Source organism: Thalassophryne amazonica, chromosome 19 (genome assembly GCF_902500255.1).
Source record: "Thalassophryne amazonica chromosome 19, fThaAma1.1, whole genome shotgun sequence".
Lineage (NCBI taxonomy): Eukaryota > Metazoa > Chordata > Actinopteri > Batrachoidiformes > Batrachoididae > Thalassophryne > Thalassophryne amazonica.
In genome coordinates this window covers 56,674,210-56,683,863 of record NC_047121.1, presented here as the reverse complement: position 1 = coordinate 56,683,863, position 9,654 = coordinate 56,674,210, and positions in this window count along the sequence as shown.

The window sequence follows — 9,654 nt, the reverse complement described above, 5'->3', positions numbered from 1 at the left end:
ATAAATTAGCTTCACACAGGCATCTTCTAACTGTCACAGCACTTACAGGTAACTCCAGACTGTCTTTGATCATCCTGGAGCTGATCAATGGGTGAGCCTTTGCCATTCTGGTTATTCTTCTATCCATTTTGATGGTTGTTTTCCATTTTCTTCCACACGTCTGTTTTTTTTGTCCATTTTAAAGCATTGGAGATCATTGTAGATGAACAGCCTATAATTTTTTGCACCTGCGTATAAGTTTTCCCCTCTCCAATCAACTTTTTAATCAAACTACACTGTTCTTCTGAACAATGTCTTGAACGTCCCATTTTCCTCAAGCTTTCAAAGAGAAAAGCATGTTCAACAGGTGCTGGCTTCATCCTTAAATAGGGGACACCTGATTCACACCTGTTTGTTCCACAAAATTGACGAACTCACTGACTGAATGCCACACTACTATTATTGTGAACACCCCCTTTTCTACGTTTTTTTTTGCTAATAGACCAATTTCATAGCCTTAAGAGTGTGCATATCATGAATGCTTGATCTTGTTGGATTTGTGAGAATCTACTGAATCTACTGGTACCTTGTTTACCATGTAACAATAAGAAATATACTCAAAACCTGGATTAATCTTTTTAGTCACATAGCACTACTATTATTCTGAACACTACTGTACATGTGCCAAATTTGGTCCATATTAGGTTGATTGTTGTGTGTTGGGGGGTGTGGCTGGATATTTTGGCGTTCTTTTCTTTTCTTTGCTCTCCAGGTGGCATGAGAACTGATTTGTCTGTGGAGAAGGTGCTGGCTGAAGAATCCTTCACCCTCATCAACATCATGTGCAGCACCTGTGAATGGTGCTCACATGCAACCTTAAAGACTTTCAGCTGAAGCAGATAATTGGATGGCGTTCTGCATTTAAGTCATGTGTGATTCAAGCAGAACTGCCGGGAACTCGACCTTGTGATGTTTGTTTGTGAGACGCTGAGGACCGCGCCTGGGTTTGACACTTCGAGCCCGTGAAGCAGGGAAGGGTGAGGGACACATGCTGTCAGCACACATCAAAGGTGATTAAGTGTTTGACTAATTGTTGATAGTAACTTGGTATTTTGTTACGCAGTATACTTGAATTGTGATGAGGATTGTGCAGCTCGCTTCTCACTGCTGTGGCATGCGGACAAGTGGTCCTCCACCTGTTGTGAGAAGCTGCTTATTTGCATAAAGCTTAAAATACAGACCTGTATGTGTTGCTGATAGTGTGTGTCTTTTGAAGGATATTAGTTGTAACTGCTAACTTACCTCACCTCTTCTATGCTTCGCAGAGAGTCGGTTTGTCGTGTCCACCTGGGGGGTGTTTGGTGGTGGTAGTGGGTCCAGGAGCGCCGGGCTTCGATCCTTTTGGGCGCTGGAGAGCGTGCCAGCCTTCACTCCACCAGAAGGACACTATTTTGTTTTTTTTTTACACTTTTTATGCACCAGTGGGTGAATAAATATATTGTTTTTGGAACCGCTTTTCTGGTTATTTGTAGCGCTGGGTTCCGTCTGACGCAGGTCCGCTCCTCAACCCGCGTCGACACATAACAGTAGTTCCCGGCCATTCCATAATGGACCCAGCGGCAGAGGCGGTTCCTTTTGCCGAAAAAGTTCTAGAACACTTGGAGAAAATATGGGAGCAATTACAGCTTCTCGCAAACCAAATTAAACAAACAGACGCCCGTGTTACGGAGCTTGCAGCGCAAGCCGTTCTGCTTCCTGCTGCTCCAGCTGCGGCACCATCGATACTGCTGCAGATAACTCCGTCTCCCAGAGATGCGGCATCCGAACTGATTGTTTGTCGTCCGGAGCCTTATGCGGGAGACGTTGAAGCCTGTGCTTCATTTTTGATGCAATGTTCTCTGGTTTCTGCTCAGTCAGGTTGGAACGCCGCAGCTTTACGAGGAATGTTTGTAGATGGGTTAAATGAGTCATTAAAAGACGAGCCGGCAGTCCGTGACGAGCCAAACGATTTAGATGTGCTAATATCGTTGGTGATTCGTCTAGATGATCGGATGAAGGAGCGTGGACGCGAGAGAGGACGCCCATCAGAGCGGGTTTTTTCATCTCGGGGCTTTCCCCGACACAGATCTGGGCCGCCTCTTCTTCGCCCCACTGAGGCTCCTCCGACGGGACCACTGGCTCCTCCTGTTGACGAGCCCATGCAGCTCGGACGAGCAGAGAGTACTGTATTGCCCCGACATAGAAACGTCAAGAAAAATAATGGTGACGTATCTCCAGGTGTTCTGGGACAGGCAAAATAACACACATAAGAAAAAAAAGAAAAAAAAAAGTACGGGTTAATGTTTTGTTTTCTTTAAATAGGGGTTATAATTTGTTTGGGGAGTCAGAGGCGTGTCTGGTGGAGTAAATGTTAGGCGGTTAGAAGCCCGTCTGGGCTCACTTAATTGTTAATTTTTATGTGTTTTTAGGTATTTTCTGTTTGGGTTGTTGGGTCGTTTTATTTTGTTGTTTTTTATTTCCCTACATCCCTAACCCCAACCTCACTTGCCCCAAGACCGTTTGTCTTGTGGGTTGTGGGGTGGTGCAGGTTGGTCACGCTGAGCATTCTCAGAAGACCTCTGCACCTGGGGGGGGGGGGGGGGGGTGTCAGGGGCGTTTTTCTTGGTTTGGTTAGGGCCCGGTTCCACTCCAGCCTCGGTGAGCCTTTGTACCGTTCGTCATTGGTGTTGCCGGGGTGTGGTGCAGCGGAGACATACCTCAGTCGGAGGGGTGGGCCGATCTGTTGCCGTTCGCCATTTCGGTAGTTCCACCCCTCCCGAGAGGCTGGGGTATGGTCGAGTTGGGGCACCGGACGTATTTCCGGTTTTCCGCTGTGCCTTGGGGTTGGGGCTGGGTTAGTTTTTCCTGTTCCCTTCCCCGGCTTAATGTTTTGAGCCGTTCGCCAAAATTGAGCCGCCGAGGGGCTCTGGGAGGGACCTGGGGTCTTTCGGGGTGCCGGGGAGGGTAACAGGGTTTACGGTCATTTTATATCCCCCCGGGGTTGTTTTTGGTAGTCCTCCGGGGGTTGAGTTTTGATTTTGTTCTGTTTCCTTCCGGGTTCCACCTCCAGGGTTGATGGGACGGTCCTCTGGGGGGGAATTGGCTTGGTGCCAACTAGCCAAGTGTGGCCGGGTCTGGGGTTCCGGGGTTGTGGGGAGGGTACCTCCTGGGGTTGATGGTACGGTCCTCTGGGGGGTGCCGTTTGCTCCATGTATACCTGGGGACCTGTGTGGGATTCTGGTTCTGGCTGTTCCTCCTGGAACTGGCGGTAAAGGCCTTCTGGGGGGGGGGGTTGGGCTCTGCAGGTCGTTCTGGGGGGGTTGTTTGTTATTTTCCTTTTATGCATTTATGTTTGTATTGTGTTTGTGGGGCTGTGTTGGGTTTTTGCATTTGGGAGTTTTTCTTTTCTTCCCGGGGTTTGATGGGACGGTCCCCTGGGGAGGTTTTGGGTGGGTTTTGTGTTTTTTCCTGTGTGTTGGATTGTACTGGGGAATGTTTTGGGGCTTTTGTTGATGCCAGCCGGCCTTCCAGCTGCGGTGCCCTGTCCTGCTGTCTGTGGTGGACCTTGGGAGCATGGTGCTGTCTGCTTCCTGACGGGGACCCCGGAGGGAGGTGCTGTTCTCGGGCCTGGTCTGTTCGGTCGCCGGGAGGCTTCCCGTTAAAGGGGGGGTACTGTTGTGTGTTGGGGGGTGTGGCTGGATATTTTGGTGTTCTTTTCTTTTCTTTGCTCTCCAGGTGGCATGAGAACTGATTTGTCTGTGGAGAAGGTGCTGGCTGAAGAATCCTTCACCCTCATCAACATCATGTGCAGCACCTGTGAATGGTGCTCACATGCAACCTTAAAGACTTTCAGCTGAAGCAGATAATTGGATAGCGTTCTGCATTTAAGTCATGTGTGATTCAAGCAGAACTGCCGGGAACTCGACCTTGTGATGTTTGTTTGTGAGACGCTGAGGACAGCGCCTGGGTTTGACACATCGAGCCCGTGAAGCAGGGAAGGGTGAGGGACACATGCTGTCAGCACACATCAAAGGTGATTAAGTGTTTGACTAATTGTTGATAGTAACTTGGTATTTTGTTACGCAGTATACTTGAATTGTGATGAGGATTGTGCAGCTCGCTTCTCACTGCTGTGGCATGCGGACAAGTGGTCCTCCACCTGTTGTGAGAAGCTGCTTATTTGCATAAAGCTTAAAATACAGACCTGTATGTGTTGCTAATAGTGTGTGTCTTTTGAAGGATATTAGTTGTAACTGCTAACTTACCTCACCTCTTCTATGCTTCGCAGAGAGTCGGTTTGTCGTGTCCACCTGGGGGGTGTTTGGTGGTGGTAGTGGGTCCAGGAGTGCCGGGCTTCGATCTTTTTGGGCACTGGAGAGTGTGCCAGCCTTCACTCCACCAGAAGGACGCTATTTTGTTTTTTTTTAACACTTTTTATGCACCAGTGGGTGAATAAATATATTGTTTTTGGAACCGCTTTTCTGGTTATTTGTAGCGCTGGGTTCCGTCTGACGCAGGTCCGCTCCTCAACCCGCGTCGACACATAACATTGATATTTGTAAAAATAAACCGTTTAAGGTCATCTCCAGGGTTGGCCTTCATCTACATGCCAATTTGGGTAGAAATCAGCCAAAGGATCTTGAAGGACTTGTCCAACAGACAGATATAAAGACATAACCCTGACCCCAGGGCAAATCCGACCTCTCCTGGAACCTGACCTTTATGTTTGCAACAAATCTGGTGCAAATCAGAGTGGATTATAATTTGACCTTTAACCCCAGTGACTTCAACCTTTGCCAAAATAAAGCCTTTAAGGTAAATTCCAGGGTCAGCCATCATCCACATACCAAGTGTGGTGGACCTGACCAACATGTAGACCTCTGGATGCTTATATCTCTGTCCACATCGGGACGAATGAGGATGAATGAGGCTGAGGGTCCATAGTCTGTTTTAAACTGTTTAGAGGATCCCTCATTAAATGCAAACAAGCGAGGTCTCAGTGCGTGACATTCAACAACATACTCCTGTTCCAGAACCAGGTGTCTGACGTAGACCGCATCATCATCATCTAACGAAGGTTTTCCATATAACATCCTGCATCAGAAATACAAAACACCTCAAGTATAGTATAGACGTAGACATTTGGTTTGTCTTTTTGGGTGTTCTTCATGTCATCACAGCATCCCACCATGTTGGCACTCCCTTTTACACACGGTGATTTGGCTCTGTAACTGTTTTTGCTCCACTCCACGTTCGTACATTTTATGAGGTGGAATAATGATGGAACAGTTTCATCAGTTGTACTCCTTGGTGCTGTTACAATTTTTCTGGAAAAGTTCGATTTTCCCCAATAGGCTGTAACTTCATTTCTGCCCTTCACAGCTCTGTAGGTCAGTCCCAGACTTGGACGTGGGCCCAGTTTTCCCATGTGGTGTAGAAAATTGGCCGTGGCTGGAAGCTTTTAAAAGATGTCGAGTTGAGCTGCTGCTTGTTGTAATTCTGGAGCTATAACCACCATAAAATAAATAAATATCTAACATCACCACAACAAAGTCTCATTAATTAGTCACATCAGTAAGTGGTCAGAACCTGATGCACCTGTGCCAGCTGAACACAGTAGAATGGATGACAGAAGATGGATGATGATAGGTGGGTGATAACAGATGGATGGATGGATAATATTATAAATCAATGGATAGGATGGATAGATAAATGATGATGAATGAATGGATGAGAAAAGGGTAGACGGGTCAATAACAGAAGGATGGATGGATCATGATAAATGGCTGGATGGATGATAGACAGATAAATGATGGATGGACGGATGATAGATAAATCAGTGATAGAGTGGATGATGGCAGGGTGGATGGATAACAGACAGATAGATAAATGATGAATTGGTGGATGAGAGAGGGATGGATGGGTGAATAATAGAAGGACAAATAGGTGGGCAGACCATAGAGGAATGTATAGATGGATAATAAATGGATGGATGACAGATGGTAGATAGTTTGGATGATGGATGAATGAATGGTTGGTGGATGATTGATGATAGATAAATTGTGATGGATGGATGATAGGTGGGTGGCCAGATGATAGACTGGTGACTGGAGAGATGATAGACAGATGAATGGGTGATAGATTGATAATGGATGGATAGATGCATAGATTGTGGATGGATGGATGGATGGGTGTATGATATATAGATGGATGATGAATGGATGATCGATTAATGAATAGGCGATAGACAGATGGATAGTAGATGGCAGATTGATAATGGTGGATGGATGGATAATAATGGCAATGAACACAGTAAAGAAGCATCTTCTCCAGCCCAGATGTTGTAAGCCAGTGAAGTCAGCTGGTGGTCCTGACCTTCACATTGGGCTCTTTGGCTCTCATCATTAATCTTTGACTCTAGTTGAGTCATTCCTCATTTTTCCATAAAGGTCTCATCTTGCTGGAACAAGAAGGTTCACGATGAAGGAGATACACAGTTGAAAGACTAAAGGTCATCACCCTAATGGGAAGGCAATGCTACGATGTTACAGCTTCCATGTCTGAAAAATCAGCCAGAAAGAAAAACGGCGTGACCTCACTGGTCTGACATTATCGCTGTTTTCCCAGCAGCCGCCTCACTGGGAGATTCTGCACCAGGAAATGCGTCAGATTGCCCTGTGACACCACGTGCACACACACACACACACACACACACACACACACACACACACACACACACACACACACACACACACACACACACACACACACGCCGCACAGTCTGAGGGGAAAGGACACACAGTTACAGCAGCCTTGAACAGAAGGGTCAAAGGTTACCATTATTCAAAATTTATCGGTCTAAATGACTCGCTCAGTCACGGTGACCCTGAACCCCACAGTCGTACCTCTTACAAGGCTGGGATTTTTATTTACACCATCTGTGTGTTTCCTCTGGAACGTTTCTGTGCAGGATTGAAACATGTCGAGGACACAAACCAGCCTGAAGCTCTTCCTCCTCCCTTTCCCTGTTTGCTTTATTTCTCCCATCGCTACCGTCCGAACACTGAACTCCTGCCGGAGACAATTGGAGGAATCGGATCCACGCGGATTACATGAACATTCTCCAGATGTTTATAGGCCGCGATCCGACGCCGCTGTCCCACAACTGTCTCATCTCAGAGGAGACGAAAGGCAGCGTGCTGTCAGGACCGAGCAGGAACGCTGTCCATCACCAGAACACAAGATGCACTTGGCTTGAGTTCAAAGAAGACGTGTGAGGTGGACAGGACGAGAAACGGAAAACCGTGGACGGATTAAGTGGAAGTGACTGATGCAAAAACAAATGCACTTCATGGATTTAGGAGAAAATATGTGTATAGATTAGAAAAAAAGACAAACGTGTGTCCTGGTGCAGAGGAGGAAACCTGTTAATGAAGACAGGTCCCTGGAGTTTTGTCTGGAGTGTGAGTCCATCTGTTTGGTCTCAGCTTCACAGTGACGGGTGCTGGAATAAATCAGCCACCTGAATCTGAATGAAGGAACTTAAAAACCCAACAAAATCTTAACCCGACATCCAGCAAGCTCTTGTAAACAAAGCAGACATTTTGATTTTAACTGTGAGATGCATAAACATGTCTGACACTCGGTTACGGTGGCGCGGTAAATGATGTTGACTGTGATTACACAACCTAGGTCAAAGAGTTGTAAGACAGCGTGTGTGCTTCCACCTACAACCATTATAACGGAATAAACATCAGAGGAAAAAAAAAAACCAGAGCTCGAGGTTGAAATTGACATATTTTGAGCAAACGATGGCCAGAATGGGGGTGTTATTGTGCCGCAGCTGAGGATATCGTGTAAGATCGCCAGACATAGAAACCGCTTGTCACTGCTTAACTGGCGTCTTTGTTTTGAGAATTACAAAGTCATAATGAGGATAATATCACCATATTACGAGGAACAGTAAGTCCCAGTTATTCCTCTTTTAGGATTTGGGAGACAAATTAGAAGTAGACATAATGTTTGGAGATGCTGATATTTTTGCAGGAGAATGAAGGTCCAAGTCTTTAGGGTCTTGGTGCTTCCTGTATGGTTCTCAGACTTGGATTCCAAGCAGTGACCTAACAAGACGACTGGATGTCTTTGGTATCAGGTCTCTTTGGAGGATCCTTGGCTACTGTACAAATGACTTTGGCCCCTGTCATCCCTAAATATGTAAGAAATACATCCTATCTATACAGGCCCTGAAGCCCGTTGGTGCCGGTGCTTATCTATGGATCCCATAGTGTCAAGTGAATGACAGTCTATGACCCCACCCCCAGACAGGATGCCAGTCCAACGCAGGTAACTTCCCCAGCCAAGGCCCGTATCCATTTGCAGCTAGGTCGACTGAATCAGTGCAGATTAATTGTCTTGTCCAAGGACACAGAAAGATAGCATGATCAGGATTCAACCCAGGTCTCCATATTCGCAGGCCAACTCCTTCTTCATTCAGCTAGCTGCTCTCCTGATTAGGGATGGGTATTGATAAGATTTTATCGATATTGATGCCATCGATTCTGCTTATCAATCCGATTCCTTATCGATTCCCTTATCGATACCTCTTGTGAATTTTGTACTAAAAGTAGGCTTTACAGGTTTTCTATGTATTTCCTTGAGTCTTAAAGTAAATAAATATGAAATTGGTCACTGTATCCTTGATCTCTGGACATAAATAAAAATAAACAAAACGGTGTTTTGCTTTGAAGTTATTAATTCCGACTGACTCTATCGTTCTAACTTGACTCGTCAGAGAGCCGCACAGCGTTTGGAGCTGTGTGAACAGAACGGAGGACGATTCTCGTTTCTTTCTCGCAACAAGACAGGAGTCCCAGTTAGTAACTTTAATCCGCACAAAAGTGACTCATGATTGACATATTCAGGGGTGAAAAACAAACAAACAAAAAAGCTGAAACCCAAAATTACCCCCCAACACCACCTGCACGAAAATGTTTGAATTCTTGAAACTCTGAAATGCAATCTGGGACTATTCCAGACGATAAACTGGAGTGAGTGCAGCATCCATTTAGGTGAGAAAAAAAAAAAACAACTTTCCTTATTCAAATTCATTCCAGTAGTATTCTGCTCTTAAAGGATGCAGCAGTTTTCTAGTTTGGCAGATAGTTCTGGAGGAAATCACTGAAGAAATTAATACATTGAAAATATGGTTTGACTGAAACAAACTGTCATTAAACGTAAATAAGACAGGGATGAAATGGAGGTGTAAGAGTCACTAGGTGTTCACAGGAAACACTTATTTCTGTACGTATTTATTTATTTATGTATGTTCATTGTTGGTTTTATATTTTCTGTTGTGTTTCTATTCAGGTTCTTTTTGTCTCTCTCTAAAATTGTATATAATAAGTATATATTGTATATAATAAGCATTAGATTATTAATATATAAACAAAAATGAATTTAAAAAAATATTACAATTTGAAAACAAATGCACCGGAATGTGAAGACAGCTGCAACTGCTTAATGCTAACTTTTAATATTGAAAATGCCATAGACATGCTAATGCGTTAGCATCGCTCCTGTTTTTAAGTTATACATCTATCACCTGTTTCAGAAGACCATAACAGGTCGGTTTAACAT